The following is a 22,824-nucleotide window of genomic DNA, read 5'->3' as shown; positions in this document are numbered from 1 at the left end:
CTTAAAGACAAAACTTAAGAGAAGACTCAGAACTCATCAAGGTACAGGAATATCATTAACATTGATAGAAAAGCAAAATCAAGTTCTTTTTTGAAGGAGAGTTACCGTCTTCTTTTGAAGGCAGTTGGTAACTTTCCTTACTGTGAGTAGAGCAGCAAAAGCATCCACTTTCTGAAATAGTCATGAATTGATGGCTATATGTAGTTCACTTAAGTATATTTAAATTTTAGAAGACACATCCCATTCAAAATGAAAATGCTTTATACTTTAACTATTAAATCCAAGAACAGAATATTAGAATCATTTAAATCTGCCTCCGTACATGTCCTTAGATATTAAGGGCAAGATTAGAGAGCAAAAGGTGATAACTTCTTCTACCACTACATGTAAATGGAAAAACAGATGAAGTTTTAGGCATATAAGCCAATATTCATGCTTGCAGTCACTAATGCACACCATTCAAGCTGAGGAATGTTTGTGTGTATCGTAGCTTCTCTACTTTTCCAACTACATACACTGATATCATAAGCAACTACTTACAAATCCGGCCTTGCCTGTATCCTTCCATCTTTAAACAATATTACTCAACTCCTCTGAGAAATTTCAACTAATTTACACATGCAAAAATCGCTTTTGACTGCTGCCAAGCTGTTTAAACAGAAATTCAGAATTTCTCAAGTAGATAAGTATCAAAGTTCAACTGTCAGCACTTTCTATATGAACAGTATCAATCATTTTGCTTAAAGAACATAGAATGAATGAGTAAATACACCAGCACATCTGATATGTGAAGTGGCAAGTTCCACCTTAACAATCAAAGGGAAAAAAAAGCCAGGCTTAATACATTTTTCTCCACCTATGCTTCTCAATTTAGATTTTAAAAACTTATTTAATTTGCAGCATATCTGATGAATCTTCCAAATTTCTTACTCAAAAACTGTGTCTTCTCCTAATTCAAGATGTAGGATTCAGACTGACTTACAGTTCGAAAAATTTCTATGATTAGAGACTGGAAGGAAGATGCTCTCCCAATATTTTACTGTCATACCTGAGATATGCTGAATCTAGCATTTTACGCAGTACATTTAGCAGACAGGCAATTCTGCTGCAGGACTACAGAGAATTAAATTCTATTCCTCGTAACAGGAGACAGATCAAATACGAAACAGTTACAGGGGCCTCCTGAAGACCATTGAAACCACAGGGTTTTGACAAAGAATCCAGGATACTGACTATGGAAACATTTTTCACTGCTGAGTTTTCTCTGAGTACAGATGATTCCCCAAGTAGAATGAGGTTAATTTTGTAAATAAATTAAATACAAAGTCACAAATAGTCTTACATTGGAAACATGAGAAATATTTTAGGTATACCTGTATATGTCTTTTACTACAGTTTAGGTCCTGTATTACAAAGACTGCATTAGAAATAAATAGTTGTTTCCAGTACACAGTTCGTTCTTTTTTCCTCCTCCTTAGAACAACAGTGAGTTTTAAGGCCCAACCTTCAACAACTGAGGCTCAAAGAAATCTTAATAGAAATCTGCTGGCGTCTTTCCATTGCCTTTAATGGCAATTGGATTGGGTCCTTTGTCAGCAGACAGTGTTTCCATCCGTTACTTAGCACTGGTCTTTTCAAAATATATGCAATGTACCATACTAGTTATGTAAAATAAACAGGTTTTACCACAAGTTTTTTTCCAGAACTAAGTTTTGCTGTTCTGTTTCTTGTCTTTCATCAGCATCTGTCGCAAATGCCAACACCTGCTATCTGTGATAGGAAGTTTAAAAAAGTGAAAAATAAAATATCTTTGTAGTCAATACCCTTACATGAAGTAAAAAATAAAAGATAAAAGTCATATTATGAGTATACATACACAGTAAAAGCACGGTCTAAAAGGATTGTTAGAAAGCCTAGTGCAACACATCTATCATCAGCAAAGATGTTAAGATAAATATCATGGTAGGATAACACAGCTGTAAAGGCAGAAATTAAAACAAATGTTTCCATTCAGATTTTATCTGGTGTTAAATTCAACAGCTAGATATATTAGCTCATGGTACAACACCATCCTGAATCTGTAACTTTTTTAAAAAGTTCCAGATGAGTGAACCATCACCCCACATAAATAACTCTGTGCAAGCTCAGCAACTGACAGGGGCGACCTGGAAATTATCCAATGCGACACGGCTCCGGGGGTGATGGTTGAGGGCGTGAGGGCCCAAGTGATTTTCCTCCTTGAGCCTGCGGAGGAAGGGGAAGGGCATGAGAAAGACCGGCCGTATCCTGTGGGCCAACAACTGGTTGCACAGCAGACATCCACGGCAGAGCGTTCTTGTACGACCATGTGACCCTTTTTGAGGACTGACAGCTGTGTGGAAGAGACAGGATCCTCTGAATAAATCCAACAGAAGTATCTTTGCCAACTGCCTGGCCAACTTAGTAAGAGCAGCTTTAAAGTGGGAATGACGGGGCGGGAGAGATTTTACATTAAGAGAGAGAGCGGTAGATGGGGCAGGCAAGCAAAAGGCCCCAGGATGATGTGAACCAAAGGGACACGGCAATCAACAAAACAGGGCTGGAGTCGAGTCTCCTGAAGTGCAGGAATCCAAGTAAAGAAGAGCCCGTGGATCAGCAGCCACATGGAGAAAGCTCTCATGTCCTATTTCAGTGCGTTTGAAAAGCCTCTACAGTAACGCACATACTAATATAGTATACTTAAAACTTACTAACAACCGTGGCTAATGATTATGCTAGTAGCTATAGTTACTGCACACCTGGGGATAAGCATAACATGGGTCAGATGAGACACTGAAATTGATAAAGAATAGGCTTTGTATTCTTATTATCATAGGCCATACCTTACAAAATAACTAGAATGTCCTGGATGTCCTGGTTTCAGCTGGGATCATAAAGAGCGTATAGAATTGGGTTGAGAATCAGTTATTTGACAACCTGACAAAGTGATTAATCCATCCATTCACTTGGCAATGAAACCAACTTTTGAGTGTCCTGAAAGTGAACTTCCTTCATTATAATACTAAAAACCGCACCACAGGTCAAAAAGACCTCTGCCCAGGATAACACCTTCCCCTGACCATGCGTAACAGTAGAAGCATTAGGTAAGCCGTATTATAAGTGCTTGTTAATTACGAACCAATCAGTATCTAATAGGCACGTTATGGAAAACTACTCACCTCTGATTTTTGTCTATAAAAGAAGCATGAAACCTGCTGTTTGTGTGCTTGATTTGTGGAAAAGTCCACCAAGCACCCAGGCCTGAATAAATACAGTATCTCTCCTGAGTGTGTTAAGATTGGTTTATTGCATGCCGGGCAGGAATTCACTTTCTGAATAACAACAGTGTGGGGAAAAACAAGGAACTGGAAGTCTGTGTGCAGTTACAGGGCGATGACCTCACTGGGATCCCAGAGACATAGTGGGCTGGCTCACATGACTGGAGTGCTAAGATGATAAGATAGATCACTAGAGTGAGAAGCTCCAGGCCCTTTAGGAAGGGCAGGCCAGGATGGTGATGCGGAGTTGCCCTTTTTAACATGGGATGGAATTCTGTCTGGGCACAGGTCACAAGCCAGTCAAGAGCTGACGGGTCAGGATTATTGAGCAGACCAACATGAGGGTCTGTCATACACCACCTGATCAGGAATGTAGACAAGGCACTCTTTAGACAACTGGCAGAAGCCTCACATTTGGTGGCTCTGGTCTTCGTGGGGGAATTGAAACACTCCTTGTATCTGTAAGGACAACAGCAAGGCACAAGAAACTTAAGACGTTTCTGTAACACACCGATAAAAACTTCCCCACTCGGGTGACTGATGAGTCAAACACAAGCGCTCTGCTGGACCTGATACTTACAGACAAGGATGGATGTGAAGGCTGGGGTACAGTGACTATGAGATGGTCAGGAGGATGATCGGGATAAGTTCGGGAGTATAAGAGGAGTGAGCAAGACATAAAACAGGACCACAGCCCTAGACTTCAGGAGAGTAGACTTTAGCCTCTTCATGGATCTGCCAGTGAGTATCTAATGGGGTATGGCTCTGGAGAGAAAAGGGGTCCAAGAGCTGGTTGAATATTCAGGGATCACCTCCAAGTTCAAGAACAAGCAGGAAGTCAAGCTAAGACAACAGCCAGGACCAAGCCCCTGCTGCCACAGGATGGTACTGTCTTGGATTCCCAAGCAGCCTTCCTGAAGTTGTCAACATATCTCAGTCTGAAGGTATCTCCCTGCTTTGTCATCTTTTAGTTCTTGCATCTGAGCAAACTTCAGATGTTTTTAAGAGGCTATTTGCTGACAAGTTCTGGATTTCACAGGAGACAGTAAACCAGCACTTGACAAACTTTGCAGTCTTACATATACATACATGCCTTTGCTCTCACACACACTAAATAACATTCCCAATTTTATAGCTGTGTGAAGAAAAATCCACTTGACTGCAATACTATTTAATAGAAGACGCAGGTGCAAATCCATGTTAGAATCTTCTTCCCCTCCTTCTTTCCCCAGAAGATCAAGAAATGGAGGTGGCACGAAGGTTTACACCCCTCCTCGATTACAAAGGATTATTGCCATTCTCCATCTTTTTTCTTTCTTATTATCTCAGCCTACCAGTTTCTTCCTCTGCCATCCCCTTCCCTATCACACATACCCAGTTGCACAGTGCTGCCGACACTCCTGCCCCCAATGCCTCACATGTGGCTGAGTCAGAAAAAACATGAAAATAATCCTTTCTTAAATCAGCGGTACAAACAGGGGGGATGTTTTAAGATGCTCCTGCAACTCCCACTGTTTTATTACCACAGGATCTACGCCAGTAGAGTGCGAAGGAATAAATCAAACTTTCCGAGATAGAGGCTGGAAGTATCTCTTCTTTCTTCCATCAATATTTCTTTCTAGTTTGGCCAGTATAAAAATCAGGTCTCAGAAGGCAAGGAAATGTAGGGGAAAAAAAAAAAATGGACTCAGATATGATGGATGGCCTTCCCCACTAAGGTATTCAAATTTTGAAAAAAAAGAAATTAGAAATACTGTACATCAGCCACGTGTTTTTACAACTCTAAAAGTTATTTTACACTGTAAGTAATATTTTCCATGTATACCCAGTAAGCTGAATCTGTAAGAGAAATTCAACAGAGATCGCTTTAACAACGAAGAGATAATATGGACCATTGTCACTTTTGACGCGCTACTGCTCGATTCTGCCCCAGAGGGTGACTGCCCGCAGACAGCTAACAGCCCCCGCACGTGGGCAGAGCAGACAGACGGTGTTTGGTTCTCGGCTGCCAAGCTTTGTAAGCAACAGACTCTCTCTTCCATTAATGAAAAGCACAATCAAAGCTTCCACTCACTACAGAAAGGCTTTGAAGAGACAGGCTGTACATTTTCTTTGCCTCTAAGCTTCCACATTTTCCCTGAGCCGGACTGTGACAACACTAAACTCACTATTATGCCTTTAACCTCAGGAGGCCACATCTTGCCCTCCTGCTCTAAGGCTTCAGGACAGAACTAAGCGAGGAAAGCTCACCAAGTCCTGGGAGAACAGACAAGCAAAGGAACGTGATACCAAGCTGGGAGTGACTCTGTGAGTACCTATTCCGTGATTACCTTCACCCAGGAGACAGTTACTCAGAAAGCAGTAAACCTCTGTCTTTTGGAGTGGGGGACATTAAGGAACTCATAGTAATGCATAATTTCTAAAATAAAAAAAGCAAAATTCTTACCCACTGACATCACAAGAGCTTTGCTTGACTACTCAGGATACGGCCAGTATGAAAATTCTTAGGAAAAAATTGTTATGAGGGAGGAATTGTTAGTCATCATCTTTATCACACATATATTCCAATTTCAAAGCTTCTGTGATACCAACACAATGCTTTAGTATCAAGCATTTAAAATGGTATATTTTCTTCCAGTTAAAAGTCATCAGGATTGAGAACTTTATCTCAACAAAACACATCCACACACATTTGCTACAAGGAGCAAAATATAGCTTGTTTGTTCTATCAGAACAATGACAATTTCTTCAAGGAAAAAGAAGAGAGTTTGTAAATTTATTTTTTTTTTTGCTTTGGCAAAAAAAGCATTAGAGAACTTTTCCAAAGAGAGTTTTTCCAACACCCAAAAGTTAAAATTGCATCCCAGTATCCCTCCTTCCCTTGAAGCTCATGTCTTTAGTTTCACCTTAGAAATTGTGTTTTGGGACCCGTTATGAAACTTTCTCCTGTTTACTTGTATCTCCATCAATTCAATTAAACTGAAGTGAACACTGGCTTCACATTAGTCCTATTGTAGTTATCAGAGTTGATAGAAAGAAAAACTTGATAAGCTAAGTTTTTGTTTGGTTTGGGTTTGGTTTTTTACCATACAGCAATGCAGAAATTTGCTTTTACTTGTCAATTGATAATGTTGCTTTCATTCAAAGATTCATCAATCAGGATATGGCTGGATACAGTTGCTAAATACCAAGATTTCTTTCAAATGTTTCTACCAAAACCAGTAACACCAAATCTGATGTTCTCTGCAGGGGAATGAGCAAGGGAAGAAAAAAACCCTAGACGTATTCCATTCTGTACATCACCTGCAGTAAGAGCCACAGGCTTTCAACAGACTGAGAGTCATGAGAATATGTATAAGGTGGAGCTTTCATGGAGACTCACTCAACTTCAACAGAAAAGGCATCTAGAAATTTCTAAAGTGAGCTGAAGGAAGCCAGAGGGACTTCAACAGGATCACCGCCTCTCTTTGGTTTTGTGAGCATCTGTTTAGTGTTGCTGGATTTCCCCATAGTATTTAAAACTCATGAAATCAACAAGTACACACACAATCTGATCCATGACACCAATCTCTGAGGAATCTTCAGAGGAAGAGTCCAGTATTTTGTGGTATATTTTCAAGAAAAGCCTCAATCGATGACAGGTGATTAAAAGGGTACTGGAAGGAGCAGATGCAAGTGAGCAGTGTCCATGATGTGGAACTCCTGGAGTTTTGTCAGCCTTAGAGCCTGCACACTGACCTCGTATATGCCCAAACAAAGGGACATCATCGGTGGAGAAACCATTTCAGACACAAGGAAATTTTCAGGAAACATATTCCTGAGTCTCCGCTGCCTTCTCCAAATGACCAGAAAGCAGACGATGGCCACTGTCTCTGGATATCGCTCTATTCTCCCTGGCTGAGCTCCAAGGCATCTGTTCATAAGCAAAGTCTAATGAGAACGGCTGCCTCGACCCAGAGGGCTGACACCTGTTCACCACGGGAAGAACCTGTCCGCTAACAGCATTCCCGTGAGCCTGACTGCCACGCCTGAAGAGCAGACTGAGTCCATAGCCTGTTCCCAAGGACTGCAGAGACCTCAGAGCTTTTCCCTCTAGGCACTGCAGCCTTGATGGAAAATCGATGAGGGTCTGGTTTTACAATCTAACAGGGCTCTACGCTGCTTTGGAAAGAAGACAAACATATGGACTGCCACAACTATTAGAACTTAGTATGAAATCACAGAAGTGTTATCAGCATGGAGCTTTCATGATCTGTTTCACATGTATTTGCAACAATTTTCCAAAATGAAGTTAAGATACCAGTGCACAAACAGACAGTTTGCAACCTCTGTCCCTCTACATCAAGAAACAAGCTGTTTCTAAGCAGCTGAGCCAACAAAACCTGTTCTTCGGGTATTCTATTTTGTATTTATCTCCCTCATAACAAGCTCCCTTGGCTCCTAGTCTCCTGCCAGTCTGTAGGGACAAGAGACAGCATTTGCTGTGCCTGGTTTTAAGCTTCACACAGGCCAGGTTGCCAGCTGGCAGATCCAACAGAATCAATGATAATTTCAGCTCACAGCGCAGCCTTTCCCCCTCAGCAGCACTAAGCTGGGTCTCTCCTCTCACCACACCACTGGTTTTCTCTTGTAAGAACATAAGACTTCTGAGACCCTCTCTTGCCAAATTCAAGAAGTTGGACAAGTTCAAAGGCTACCGGGAGGGAACGAAGGGAAGGCAGGGAAGGATAGTTGGCTGACAACCAGAATAACAGCATAATTTTTATTCCAAGGAAAACAAGACCAAAACTAGATTTTGGCGAGAATAAATGCACAGCTAACACTTAAAGGCACCGAGCAGACAATATACAATGAGAAATGTGTCTCTAACCAATAGCCATATAAATCTGTTTTCCATGGAAAAAAAGCTTCTGTGGTCACGTTGTCTGTTCAACTCTCACTCTTCCCCCCTGCACTGCGACAGCTTTGGAAGCTGGTGACCAGTTCCAACCAGAGCTGACCCAGGGCATGGCAGATGCCATTCCATCCGAAACAGAGACTATATAGAACAGCTTTAAAATATAAACTGATGTAACCACTGTGGTGAGGATACTCGTAGTACCCAGTTCTAAGGAAAACCATGTTTCTGTATGTCAAGTATTTGGCAACTGCATGAAACATAAAAGCTGGAGTTTATAAGTTTTACACATTTCCTCCTCCTGCCGTCTTTACCCCCTCCCCAGTTAGGTTATCCATATAACTATGTGCTGTCAGCAGTAAAAGTTACAATACTGTAAAAGAAGCATATATGTGCTAATTTTACAGGCACGCTATTTGTAAGGACAGAAGCATCTCCTAAGCTTGACATAAAAAGTTAATAATTGGAATTCTAAGAAAAAATTAATAAACTATCAATAAATATTTATGGATCTAACATATGCACTCCTCTAGGAGATCTGGCAAATAAAGAACAACAACCAAACCCACAATCAGCCCTGTTGACATTTTGAAGAATAAACCCATTTGGAAGGTGATTTTCTAGTACCCCACGCACAACAGTTGAGAAGGAAATTAAACGGAGAATCCACAGAGAGGCTGAGAAGACACATGCTGCCATGTGCATGGAAGTTTGTGCAGCTGCAAGGCTACAAAACTTAAAATTTCTCAAATTGGTTAAATTTGGTTAAAACCAAAATTTATTTAAAACAAAAATTGAAATATTGGAAAAAAATCCCAAAGACACTCGAAATTCATTACAGAAAAATAACTGTCATGAGGTTGCAAATACAAGCTATTCTGTAGTAGAAATGAGAGGGGTGCTACTCTCTATGTAACATTACAACTGTTATTTTAAGAAAAACTGTAAGCCGTGTACATGGTAGTAGTTTATTCAGACTTTTTACAAAAACAAAGTAGCCCAAATGCACTTAGAAGTATTAGAGGATTTAGGTGTGCCCTCAAACTACAGAGTACCATCGTGCCCCTAAGAGTCACTTCATCTCAATGTTTACCAACAGAACGACCCTTGAACAGAACAGTAATCACTATCTAGAAACTGAAACAAAAATTAAAAATATGTATTTCTACCACTGATACATTCTTGATACCAGACCTCTCAACTGGACTTCAAAGCATATGTTGTGGAAAACGCTTGAAATAATTATGTGACCGTTCCCATATCTGAATTGAACGGCACACTTACACAGCTCAAGTCAATCTCACTTGAACCTTGAGGATTCTTCAAAAATTTGGAATAAAGAGAACAGAACAGTTGTATTGCTTTCAGACCAAGTTCCAATTTTTCCAAGTCTTTTTTCCCTCACTTGCTCCTCAGTAGAAGAGAGAACAAGGCATAGAAATGCCTGAAGTTCAATTCCACAACTGAACTTACAGTTGCCAGAATATCATGCCTTACTTTACTTGCTGTGTTCTATGAAGGAAGGTGCATTTCCTGCTCTCTTCAAGAAGCAACTGAATGTTCAAGGCTTTGAGCCCCAGAGAGATGCTAAGGGTTCCATTGGCTACTATTGAGTTTCTTTTCTTTTCGACAGCAGGGTTCCCACAGCTGCCCCAGGAGCAAGGGCATCTCAGGCTGACTGCTGTGATGTTACAGAGAGGCAATCTGCACAGGGCAGCGCACGCTGTGTGCTGACTGTCACACTCGCTATCAGGGGACCGGAGGAATCCAGAGAAAGGTCAATGTCTTCAGCAACTCCTCTTGCAGAGAAATGGGAGGTTGCTCAAAGTATTGAACTGTCACACAAGACATGAAGAAGCAACTGATTTAAGCAGGGATGTAACTGTCCCTTTTGACGCAGCACTTTGGGATTTATACAGGCCACATTTTGCTCACAGAGGCACCCGGCACCTGAAACTACATGACAACTCCACCCTCTAACACACTGAGCAGCTTTGTCATATTCTCAGTCCCACAATCTCCCTGTGCCAGAAAGGGCTGGCAATGCACCATGGCAATTCGTACATCGTTTTGGATGTTTTTATTGCCACAGAAACTGAGTGTAGGCATTTAAACATAGCCACAGACCTTTTATAGCACTTTCTTGGATATCAAATCAGCATGTTGTCTTATTTTCTAAGCCGATGCTCAGAAGATAAGTACACAATACGAATGTACAGTACTCACCTTCAAAAGGAAGAAAAAACCTCCCAACTTCACAACCTCTGAATCATGTGAGAGACAGAGAAGTGTAAAGCATATTGTTAGTTCAAAGGATTTTGTTCTGAGAAAGCTTATCATTACTACCTAAGGACAAGATCAGGTGAAAAACTTTGTTGATTTGTGCCCATTTTGTAAAAAGATGGGCAAGAAATGTGCAAGGTTGTGCTCTGAAGGGAAAAACTTTCCATCGACTCTGATCTTTAAGCAACAGAAAAAGGGCAAGTGTCTTCATATTAAGAGGAGCCAGATTCTCAGAAGGGATAAAAATTCACCGAGACAGGCCCCTAGTTCACACGCCTGGGCAAAGCTCCACACGTTACAAACACAGCAACAGTGATGTACAAGAAGCAAGAGTTCGACCTGCTATGTGGTTTGATACAATTCATCATTTTCATAATAAGAAGGGCTACTTTTCTCCGGTATAGTATCCTTCTGTGGGTCCTTTAGGTTCGCTATCCTTCCTGCAACTGAAAAGTGAAAAACACCTCTTGGTGTTTAATGTAATTTCTGAACACATTCCTAGACATGGAAACACCAAGCAGCAACAGGACAGATTTCCTGGGGGATCTTTAGGTATTATTCACTTTTTTGTTATGGTCATATGTCAGCTTTGTAAAGGATAAGGAAATTCTTTGTAAAGGACAAGGAAATTCTCCTGCATAGTTTACAGGCAGGCTTACAAGTTAGGACAGAAAAGAGATCTCCCTCTGCCCACAGATCCCCCAGATCTTTAAACAGATCACAAACCTTGAAACAGCATCCCCTTTCCAGGCACAAGACATTTGACGCTTCTTTTTCCTGCAGGTACACACCTCTCTAAGCACAGCAAATAGATGAGGCAAGAGAACTCCATGGCATGGAAGGAACAGACACACAGGACCCCTGAAACGAGAAGCTTTCACATCTGTCTCTTTCCGGTACCAACTCCCTGCACCTCAGCTCTCATACTCTTTGTCTTACGCCATACTTGTGTCTTATCCAGCTTTTCAAAAAGTGATCTCTCACCTTACTATCACTAAAAGCTGTCGGAAAGCAGACTGAGCCACAAGAGGATGAAAGGAGGCGGTGCTGAAGGCTGGAACTATCAATGTGGCTGCTAGATAATTCTTAACTTCCACTGCTTCTGTCCCAGAAAAATAGGACTACAGTTACTAAAACGGACTCAAATATATGAAAAGAGAGGAGGTAGGGAGGTGTACAGGTTTCACGTCCACAGACAGTTTAGAGCTTAATCCAGAGAGATGTAAAGCAGATGGATTTATAGAAGTTAAATGCATTGATAATCCTAGATAATTTATCATAGCGCTGATGTTAAAACACAATTTTCACTATGTAGAAATGAACAACTTGTATTTTTTGTATTAAATTACACTTACTGTCATCATAACATCGTTACTGAAGATAAATTTACACATAGGCACTATATTATATATTCTAAGTTACACAATAATAAAGGATTGCATGGAATAAGAACAATAGTTGCTGAAATGCTACAGAAGATCATTTATTAGAAATATATACTTAGTTCAGACGTGGAGGAGTTAGACACAATTAGTTATTCCAGTCCATAGACATAGTTAAAAATAACTTATTAAAACTTAAATGCCTTCTCAATACTGTCTACAGTAGAACATCCTTGCACAAGCTCAAGGGATACATAAAATGTATCCCTTACGTACAAGTAACGTAACACCAGGGAATCAGAAGGATGGCCTTTGGAGGCTCGAAAATACAAGAACATTAAAAGAGTAAGCACTCTCTAGTATTCAGCATCTGATATACTAGACTGTTCTGAATTCCCACTGTCAGTTCTAATACACTTTCTGTGCACTGCATCATTGGATTATTAAGCTTCACGTTTGTATAATTATTGATTTGGGATACCATTGCTGACTTAAAACATGAAGGTCAGCCAGGAGATTAACCCAAAAGTACTGAGCTGTTCACTAATGATAGTCCAGAGAAAAATTGAAGGAAAATTAATTACAAGTTTTGCAACCAGATCTGAAATGTTTTAACAGGAAAGATTCATTCATCACTTTCTCTTGGAGCTGGATGAATGGAACTTTCGTTACAGCACACACAACACCTGCTACACCAAATATCAATGCAGTAGCTGTCAGCACTTGCAGGAGCACTGCCTGTGCTCAGGACTCTAAATTCACCTCATCTCTGCACAGCATAAACAACAACTACTGTCTAATCACTCCAAGAGAAATACATACGGCTTGGCAGTGGGATGTATGTGCCCCCACCAATTAACTCCCTATTTTCTTGATTTTCACAGCCCTGGCTTACAAAAGTAGCTCAGTACATATTCATGCTAAGTTTCATGAGTTGGGCTCCCTAAGTTTAAAGATTTTTATCTGTGCCTTTGGAGAGATGAACACAAGCCCTAAATCCTGGTCATACTGAAATAATTGAGAGTTCTGCCTTTAGGGCTGAAGTACAGATTTCATGAAGTATATGAAGATTTCATACAGGAACTCCACCTTTGGGGCACAACCATTTCAAGTACAAACTTTGAACAACAGCAGATGAGTGATCTTGCTAGACTTTTTTTTTTTTTTTTTTTTTCCCCCTAGTTTTGGCTTTAATTGGGCAGTCTGAGAGTGAAGGACTTTAACTCAAAAGGCTTATTAGGGTAGAAAGAGTCGTACATGTTTTCATTTGAGCTTCTGATGGGCACGGGATAAAGCCATAAATTCTCCATCATACGCATAAAGTAATGCTTAGAAAATAATTATATACAAGAAGATTCTCATACTATTTTGAAGAATTTATCCTTCAGGATTTAAAAGATGTTGTATTAAAGATGTTGTTCATTATCCTTTGTGCACATACATAATTGCCCTCCATGGGATAAAAAAGAAGCATGTTGTAGCTGACAAAATATAAGTGGCAAGACATGATTATATGTTCTATTCTTTATTCAGTGACTGAAGTATAAAGATTTTTAATCAGACAGGCTAAAAATCTGCAGCAGAAGTGATAAAATTTGCACTTAAAACCAGAGTTCTATGATAGATTCTTCACACCTCATTTTAACAACATTCTAAAAGTACTTCTATCAGTTAAAACTTTTGTCCTATCACATGTAGAATGCATTTCTGCCAATCTCAGGTCCACCTCACAAGTGCCAACGAGCACTGACAATTTTGTTTACTCAGTTAATTGGATTAGCCATCCTCATTTTATTTCTCCTCAACTGCATGAAAAACATTAACTAGTTCAAGTTATGCCCAAGGTTTCCTGTGTGCCTTCATTTTCTCGCACAGAATATTTTTTCTAATTTCAAGATTTAATCTTGCATTCGATTTGTGCTTTCTGGGGGTTTTCTTGCTTGTATGTTGCCACCACTACAGTGTACATACAAGCCAAGTCACCTTATCTCACGGCTGCCAGCCACTGTGCATCCACTGTGTATGCGGCTCTAGCGCTGGGGCAATCTCATCTGCCAGCTTCATCCAGACAGGAGGAAAAAACAAAACAACAACAGGTCTGATAAGCAAATACATGGCAAAAAAATAGACAAGGCAAAACATGCAATAAACTTTCCACATCTGGGACTCACGCACCTGCTGAATACTAAATGCTGGCTGGAATCTAGAATGCTCCAGCTGAAATGTATGCTGGTTCCGCAGGACGGTGTCAGTCAGCATTCACTCTGCCAGTCAGCCGAGCAGCTGTGAGAGATTATTTACCAAAACCTCACAAAACTTTATGGTACTTCAAATCCTGCTTATGCAGCAACTTTTCTAGATGAGCCTTCTGAGAGGCAGGAGTTTTGCTTCCAACTTTCTACAGCAGAAGAGAAGCACTTCATATGAATCAGGAAGGTTAAAAAATATGCAACTGCAGAATAAAATAAAAGTCTGCAGAACAAGATAAGGAGACATATGCTGGAGACCAAGCATCTTAAGGAGAACATTTATATTGACAACAACGTAAATAAAGCTTGCTCTGAGGTCATACACATAAGTCTGTAAACTCGGTCATGTTACGTGGAAAGATTTGAGACCTTAGAGAGAAATACTCAAAATGCTTGCAAAAAAACTAATTAAGCCATAGCGAGTCTCTTTATTTATAAAGCTAACGTTTTTCTCAGTCTCAAAATAGCCAGCTAATAAACTCTATGTGAGAAACAGAGTCCAAGAAACAAAATGTCAGTCTGTTTAGCAGCACTCATTGCCAGATAATCAATAAAGTGTTCCAGATTGACACACAGAGTTAAATGGCCCCGTCCTTCTGGACAAATGTTACACAAAGCATTTACAGAAACCATTGTATTTTCATCTCCCATACTCATGCCTTGCCTTTTTTTTTTTCCTCCTCCCTTTAAGAAAGTGGTTTGAAAAGTGAAGTTCTAATAAAAGCACCATATTAAGACATTTGTAATAGTTTACAGGGAAAGCAAAATAGTATCAAAAATTTAAACTTTTGTGGGCAAGGAATTTATTCTGTTTCCATGCCCTTTAAATCTAGCCTGCCAAGAAGCTAAATATACTGAATACTTCTTAGCACACACAGAGTCTTCCAAGGTCATCGACACATTTCACTTAGTCTATTGGACTGTTTTCTGAGGTTCAGCTTCAATTTCTGCTAATAGCAATTAAAACCTTAGCATGTGTCCAAGTAATGTGTTTAATACATGGTTAAATGATTGTCTGTGTTGTATGGAAAAATCTTCTGGGAAGATGATCTAAATGAAAAAAACTGCACTCATACCCTTTCATATTTTTGAAAAGAGAAGGTTTTTCAAAGCAAAGACGATGTTCCAGAAGACTTGACACAATCATGGCCACTGGGTGAGTAATTTTCCACAGAGAACATCTCCCCCCAGAGCTCATTTTCTGTTTGGATTTGGGGGGTGGGGGGTGCGTATGAGGGTTTGAAAAGGATCTACAACAGCAGGATTCCAGAAAAAGAGGAAGGATGAAATTTTACAATCACTTTTCTGGGGATCTTTTTAGAAACCTGAAGAAGTTAGTTGTCACTATAACTAAGCTCCATCTTACCTTGTCTGTGAGAAGTCAGACAGAAGTGAAGGACTAGGAGAAAAAAATTCTGAAGTATGACAGGCTTCTCTTTGCACATGGATGTATGTGCATATAATAGCATACGACATTTCTACTAAACACACGCTAAGAGTTTGGCAGTGTCAGAATACAACATTAACGGACTGTGCATATTCAGTATCACCACATGTGCACAGCTAAATGCTTGTCTGCCTCAAAGAAGCACTGCAAGGAGAAAGCTGGGACCAAGAGAATCATTTATTCTGCTTTTTCCTAGCTTCACATAGAAGTACCTGTTGGGCATAAGACAGTTGCCTCATTCTTTGCCAACGTTTAAAAGGATGCATTTCCAGTGAAGATTTTGGTCAGATCACCCTCAAAGCACACTGCATTTCTGTCATGCCTCCAGAACGGCCCAAAGCACAGTTTTATGACACGTTGCAAAGATATACGGGTATCATGAGACTCCAAAATACTTTTTCTCTGACTTCTCCTTATCACGCTCCTCTTTTCATGCTTCCCTCTGACCTCAGATCTAACACTTAATAACCCCTCTACATTTCTTCCCATACTTCAGTCTGATCGTAATTTCCTGGTGGGTGTTTCTTAATGGACAACCAGGTGACCTGTTTTTCTCTGTGTTCTCTTCTAGGATTCTCTTCAAGGTGAATGTCCTAGTTCCAAAAGACACAAGTCTTTTTGGTCAAAAACATCAGCAAAATCAGACAGATTTTGTTTAGTTATGAGCAAGATTTTCTGTTTTTCATATACATATTCATCATATGCAGAATTCTAAAAAATGTTCATCTATCCATTTAAAAGAAATGTTTAAGCCTCTATCACCAGTCTTGTATAAAGAAAATCAACACCAACAAATCTGATATGCAGATACCCTAGCCTATATTTAAATATCTATATATCAACAAATGAAAATCAATGTTGCTTTATGATACACTGAACTTTCACAAGAGACTGACATGCTTTTACTAGGCAATTCATATTCAGAATTGGATCATGTCATACTGCAAGAAGTCAATGAAACATTCGGTGTTGGGTTTTAATCACCAGAGCAAGTGATTCTGCTTTCTGAGATAGTGTTTGCTTTATTTAAAACATACAGTCTCCATCCAGAACTGCTTCAGATCTTTCTTTCACCTTCTATCCCATAACAGAAAATAAAACCCAAATCCAAGACAAAACCAAAACAACTCCAGTATTAGTCAGAGATACCTACCTGAAGAAAGAGAACATAAATATAACAGGGAACATGTGAGAATCCAGTAACTTTGACCAGATAAAATGATCCTGGAACTGACAGAGTTTAACTAAATGTTAAGCCTATTAATTAGCCTTGCTTCCAGCCATTGTATAATATATTCTGATGCCAACATTGTAGTAAAGTTGAGTAAGAAAAAAGGTTGCCCGCATGATATGTGACTGTGCCAACAAGTACAGCCATGCAGATACACTAACGACGGTGTCGCGTCTGGTAGTGTCACAGTACCGGGCTGCGCAGCGGATGTTGTAGCACAAGGTGCCAGTGCTGACAGGGGCACAGCACCCTGCAGGTCCCAGGCTGGCAGCGAGCTCACATTACCTCTTCCTCCCTCCAGTAAGGCTGGAACAGACTGGAAACAGCTCTTCTGGTTTTATCATAGAGATCAAATAGGGCAGGCTGAGAGCGACTCCACTTTTACCTCCCATCCCACAGATGTTCATCAGAACATTCAGGCTTTTACCAGAAGGACGAGAACAGCTGGCAGCAGCCTGGCATCGAAAGCCCCTTTCTCCTACCCTGGGTGGGATTCGAACACAAGCATGTGCTCAAATCCCCCGAGCAGTGCACCATAGGCTAAGGAATGTAAACACAGCATGGACAAAAACATGCCCCCAAAACACACCCCTCCGCACAGGGATGGAGATGACGGCAGTGTAGGCTTGGACAGATCAGTGTGTTCCCTAGAACGAGCTGCAGAGCTTTTACCAGGGGAAGGAAGAAAACTCCTCAGTACTGCTTCACCATTCTCCCGTGACAGTCAGCATCGGTTATATTTGCAGAGGAGTCTTTCAGTTAGGAAAAATGACTGCCGGCGTTCCCTTTCCCTGGAAACGCTTCCACTGTTTCCTGAGCTAATCACCTGTCTTCTTTGGGGTGCTGCCTCTGTTTCCCAGAAAAGCTATGTACTTGTCCTGGATGCCTGCATCATTCTCCAAAGCAGCGTGTCAACTGAAGCTTCTAACTGCCCTTCCTCCCTGACTGTGAGCTGCAAAGCATTTCTGGGTCCTGAAGCCTGGCGACTGTACAGCACAATTCAATCACATGTTCCCTGGGGGAAGAACTGGAGAATAAAAGGCAGCTGCAGGCAGAGAAATAAACCAAGGAGGGTATCAGCTGTAAAGCAGCCAATTCCACAGCCAAAGCGCTGAGCTGCATGACACTGCGAGACGCACACATGACGTAGCTATAGAATTAGAGCGTTCCAGGCAGCCGGAGATTTAAATACAACTCACCCTTCCCTGAGCTGTTGCTCCACGCTTTGCAAACATACTCAGAACTTCGCTTGACTCCCCCACCCCCACCCCCCACCCCTACATTAAGATGATATTTCTTTTCTGAAACAATACAGAGTTCAAAAAATAGTTATTTCCTTGAGAAGAATACTCGACAATTTTCATCCCTCTTCATGCATTGAAACCCATATTTCTTTTGAACAGTTTTATTAATACTAGAAAATATTTTAACTGTGTGAGATGAAGGAACTTATTCAAGACACCAAGAAAAACAGTTTTTCTTAGTTGATTCCTCAATATAAACACAACAAAATAACCCTCATCCTTGTCCTCATCCTCGGAACCCACATGCTGTCTTTCATACCAGAATCAGTTATGCCAGATACTAGTAATGCCACAAACTAGAAGTTTCTGCATTGCAGTACTTTTAAAAATTGCTTTAACAGTATGACGACACTGTCTTGGTATAACAATCCTTTTTTTTTTTTCTTAAATTAATGTAATTAAAATATTTGAGCAATACAACCTACATTTGTGCAGCTACAGACTGCAATTTGCATATGATTATTTATATGGACAACTACGTCTTTAAAATACATGTAACATACTTTTTACGCTCAGTTACAAGCATGAAATACCACATACCAAAGGCATTTACCTAAAAATATGTTCCTCTGTAACCATCACTTTAAAGAATTGAGTAGCCCATCAAGAAAGTATGGTATAGCCTTTAATATTTTCAGATGAGTTTGTGGGGAGAGGTAGTAAATCATAAATTAGGAAAAGGAAAATAAGGAAAGCCCCCAAATCCTTTGTTCAATCGATTCACAAACACCAATCTTCATTTGATACTGAGAAAAAAGCCAGGGAAAATAACTATGGCACAGAGATAAATACAGCCTACCTGCTAATTTTTTGTTAAAAATAGCCAATAAGTTAACAATCCCTTCTTTTGAAATCTTAGTCCTCCTGGGAAAACCCTGCAGTTGCAATTTTGACAGGAAGCAATTATCATTTTAAAAGAATAGGATACAATTAAATCAGAAGTATTATCAGGTACAAAAGTTTCTTTCCCCCCAACAAAACAGAGCTTGGGTGAAGAAAAGCGTGCTGAATACCATGTTGTACCCATCTCGCTTTCAGACTACAGGGACAGCTGCTGTGAACAGACCTGAGCCCCTGATTTCTGTAAGGCAAAGCCTGGCCCACAGGACAGCAACAGAAAGCATGCTGAGCAAGCACATCAGGATACTGGGCTTCAGAGCCCCCTGCCCTTTCACTCAGACGGCTCTTTTCACACACGGTGTGTTGTGATGACCGAGTTTACGTCCAGCTGAACTGGAGCTCTGAAAACCTTCAGTACAAAGCAAACAACTGAGAGGGAACAGCATGAATCAGGAGCAATTCAGCCGATGGGACAGTGAGGTGCAGACAAGCTATTTCACCTACAGAAAAGAATATGCACAATTATCTGATAGCAATGATACATATAAGAACTTAAGATGTAAAATCTCATATTATCAGATTGCCACCTTAAAAAAGTAAGAAATGAAACTTTAAATAAGTATGTCCAAATACCACAGAATTTCACAAGCCACAGAAATCAGAATATAGATAGAACTAAGTCAATGCTCTGCACAGCTCCATCTTTTTCCTTTGGTAAAGATACACTAGATAGACCTAGACAGAGCTGTATAAATAGGGCCTAAAACTACACTAGACTGCTGAAGAAGCTTCAGCAGAATTTGATCAGCTTGAATTTCATCGGGATTCATTCAAATCTGGAACAAAATAAAGATCTTTTGTGTTCTGAAACGAAAACCAAAATACCCAGTTATGCCTCTATTGTACAGGTAACAGAAGGAAACGGGGGGGGGCTGGAATTCAGCCCCTACCTGGGCTCTGCTCTTCTGCAGTTACACATTGTCATCCTAAATTTAGAAGGGAAGAGAAAAGCAATCACCACAACAACCACCACCCAAAACAAACAAAAATCTCTAAGTACAGCTACTGAACTTCTTATCTGTACATTCTGGAGAAAATTCCTCTCAAATCCAAATCATAACTACTAATCTATACCAATTATAATCCATTCTATCCCTAGATGACCAGACTATCCCTCCCATACTTTCTATTTTAAGCTATACGAAGTCTGCTGCTACTTCCAAGGAGAAAGCAGCTCACCATCAAACAGAAGAGCCAACAAACAGATGTTTACACCAAGTGGTTTGGCGATTAAACTGTTAAAGCACCTGACATCACGAGGGGCCAACAAAAGGTGTGCGGAAGTCACCTTAGCGATTTGAATTTTACATATAAAATTCTATTGGGATTCCTTTGATTTGTGTTAGTAAGTCTTCTTACCAGCAGGAATCCTACTGGAGTGATGTGCGATTGTTCTTGCATCACAGATTTGAAAAAAGATAATGACAAGTGAAAAGGCTGCTTAGAAAGTGCTTTTAAGGTTTTTGACTACATTTTTTACTACAGACCACATGTACACATGCAAATTAAGTGGAAGTCAACAGAACATATGTAATGATTTGGGGAACTGTTATATGTATCAGTGAGGAATAATAAATCATACAGTACTATCACTATGAAAACTGCTGTACCCATAGAACAAGTTTATTTCTGCGAGAATATATTCACCAAGCAAGGAATAATGGAAAAGGCTGAAATTTCTCCACTGATCTGAATGAAAAAGTATAATGTTAAGGATATTGGCTAGAGTTAGAAAGAGCTACTACTTTTATCCTCAGGGATGGAGTTTGGGAGTCACCCTTCCTTAAACATGAAAAAAAAAAGAAGTCGTCGTCTCTTGGGAAGAAGTCATGCACTAAGTCCACAGAAACAAAGAAGAGACTAGCATAACCTTCAAATCTTCATAAAGCTGGGAAAAGGAAAGAATAAGGAACATGCAAGGTAAGTAGCAAAAACCTAGTCAGGATAAAATGTACCAAGTTGGACAACTTCATGGTTTACAAGACAATGACAAGAGAGATCCTGGACATCTTTCATCCCTCAGGGTATTTTTCATGCCATTAAATAAACGCTGATGTTATTTTAGGACTCCCTCAAACTATTGTTTTTTGTATTGCTTCTATCATTTTTGGAAGAGCTGAACTACAGCCGTTAGACAACATAGCTGTGGAGGAATGTGAGGAACCTGTTTGAGGACAAATAACTGACTAGCAGGACAGAAAACCCAACATTCAAGATGTTTCCAAACCAGCTGGGATTTAGACTCCTATTGTGAAGCAGCAGCAGAGGAAAAACACCGGAGCCCGAGGAGGAAAGCATGTCAGTGCGTACCAACACCCTTGGAAGCTTACTGCATCCAAGCCTTATGGGCTCAGTACAGACGTGTAGCAAAAACTTGAACAAGAAGAGAATGACCACATTTGCAGCAAAATTTGAGAGCAGATCACATGTTTAAAGTCTCATAAGCACACCAAGTCATGAGGCACCTCATCAAAGTATCTATTGTTTGCTAAAACATATATTCAATTGAAGTTCATTTCTCAGGTTTTCCAAGAATGAAAAAAATGTTTCAGCATGATTAAAACCAAACTACCCTTGCATTACAGAAAAAAACACATTCACTTAACAGAAGACCGCCATGTAAAGAGAAGAAAATTTCATAAATCAGAAATGGTATTTGAAAAGTTCCAGGATTTCCTCTAATAATTCCTTCCAAACGGATTTCCTCAAATTATTTCCTTCCTGAGAGTGACTTAGCAGTTACTTGCCATATTGCTATCCAGTTTTTCAACACTTCAGTCAGAAGGCTAAAGATGCCTTTGGACAAAATATAATTCTTCTATATCGGGTCTGGTTACCAAAGAACACCTCAGGTCCCTTTTTAGTATGGTAATACTGCCTTGCCTTTTGTGTACATCTTAATTTGCTTGGACATTTTGGTAACACATGCTATGACAAGTAAATTTTGTTATATAATGCGTGACTGGGTCTCCACTCACCTGCAGAGGAACAAATTGTAATAATTTACTACTAATTTTCATGTTCTGTCCCTATACTTAGCTAGATCAATCTATAATCCACGGGATATGCTGTCTTCTTAAGAGAAAGTATTCTAATATTTTGTCATTCTTATAAATTAAGAATGATGTGGTACAACAGCTACTTTTTTTAAAAAGATTTTTTGCTAAACAGCTTCTTAAAAGCGACTGCATAAAATTTTTGTCAGCAAAACTTAATCAGAACCACTGAGGAAAGTGGTAGTTGTCGCCCATGCTGTCTCTAGGGCAGAAGCTTGCTACAAGGATAGCTGCCATTTCTTCACTGCCCACACAGTACAGTGGTTTTCTGAAAAACCTCGTCCCAAACTGCTGCTACTGGCAATGGCAAGACACACCCTTCAGCACACGGATGTCACAGTGTTGTTGGAGAGAGGCCAACACAAGACAGAAAAAAATACCCATTTACAAAGTGCATTAGAGACAGAAACGTGGAATATACATATGTACACAAATACACAGGAAAAATTAACTTGCATGGAGAGTACTGCAGATGGAGGGAAAAAAAGAAAGGTAAGAAAGCACAAGATTGGAAAGACTGAAATACATAAAGATCACAGCCGTCAAGAGAATGTTGGAGAATGCAAAGCTTGTGTGTGTTTGCAGCAGAAGGGCAATCCCTCCATACAGCCAAGAGAAAAATTTGCATATATTTTTGACCTTGAGATTTGTGATTTTTGACCTTGAGATCATTTCAGATAAGGTTGGATAGTTTCTTCCTGAAGTCCAAAAGTAATGTGGTTTTTTTTTTTTAATTTAACTGGTTGGGTTTGGGTTGACGTTTTGGGTTGTTTTTGTGA

At 40.0% G+C, this 22,824-nt stretch overlaps 1 protein-coding gene across 1 annotated transcript in view; it reads left to right on the top strand.

Annotated features, from left to right (window-relative positions):
* Positions 1 to 22,824, top strand: part of LOC141963917 (hydrocephalus-inducing protein homolog) — a 229,393-nt gene that overhangs the window by 126,691 nt on the left and 79,878 nt on the right.

This window comes from Athene noctua, chromosome 9 (assembly GCF_965140245.1).
Source record: "Athene noctua chromosome 9, bAthNoc1.hap1.1, whole genome shotgun sequence".
Lineage (NCBI taxonomy): Eukaryota > Metazoa > Chordata > Aves > Strigiformes > Strigidae > Athene > Athene noctua.
This window is presented reverse-complemented; position numbering and strand designations above follow the sequence as displayed.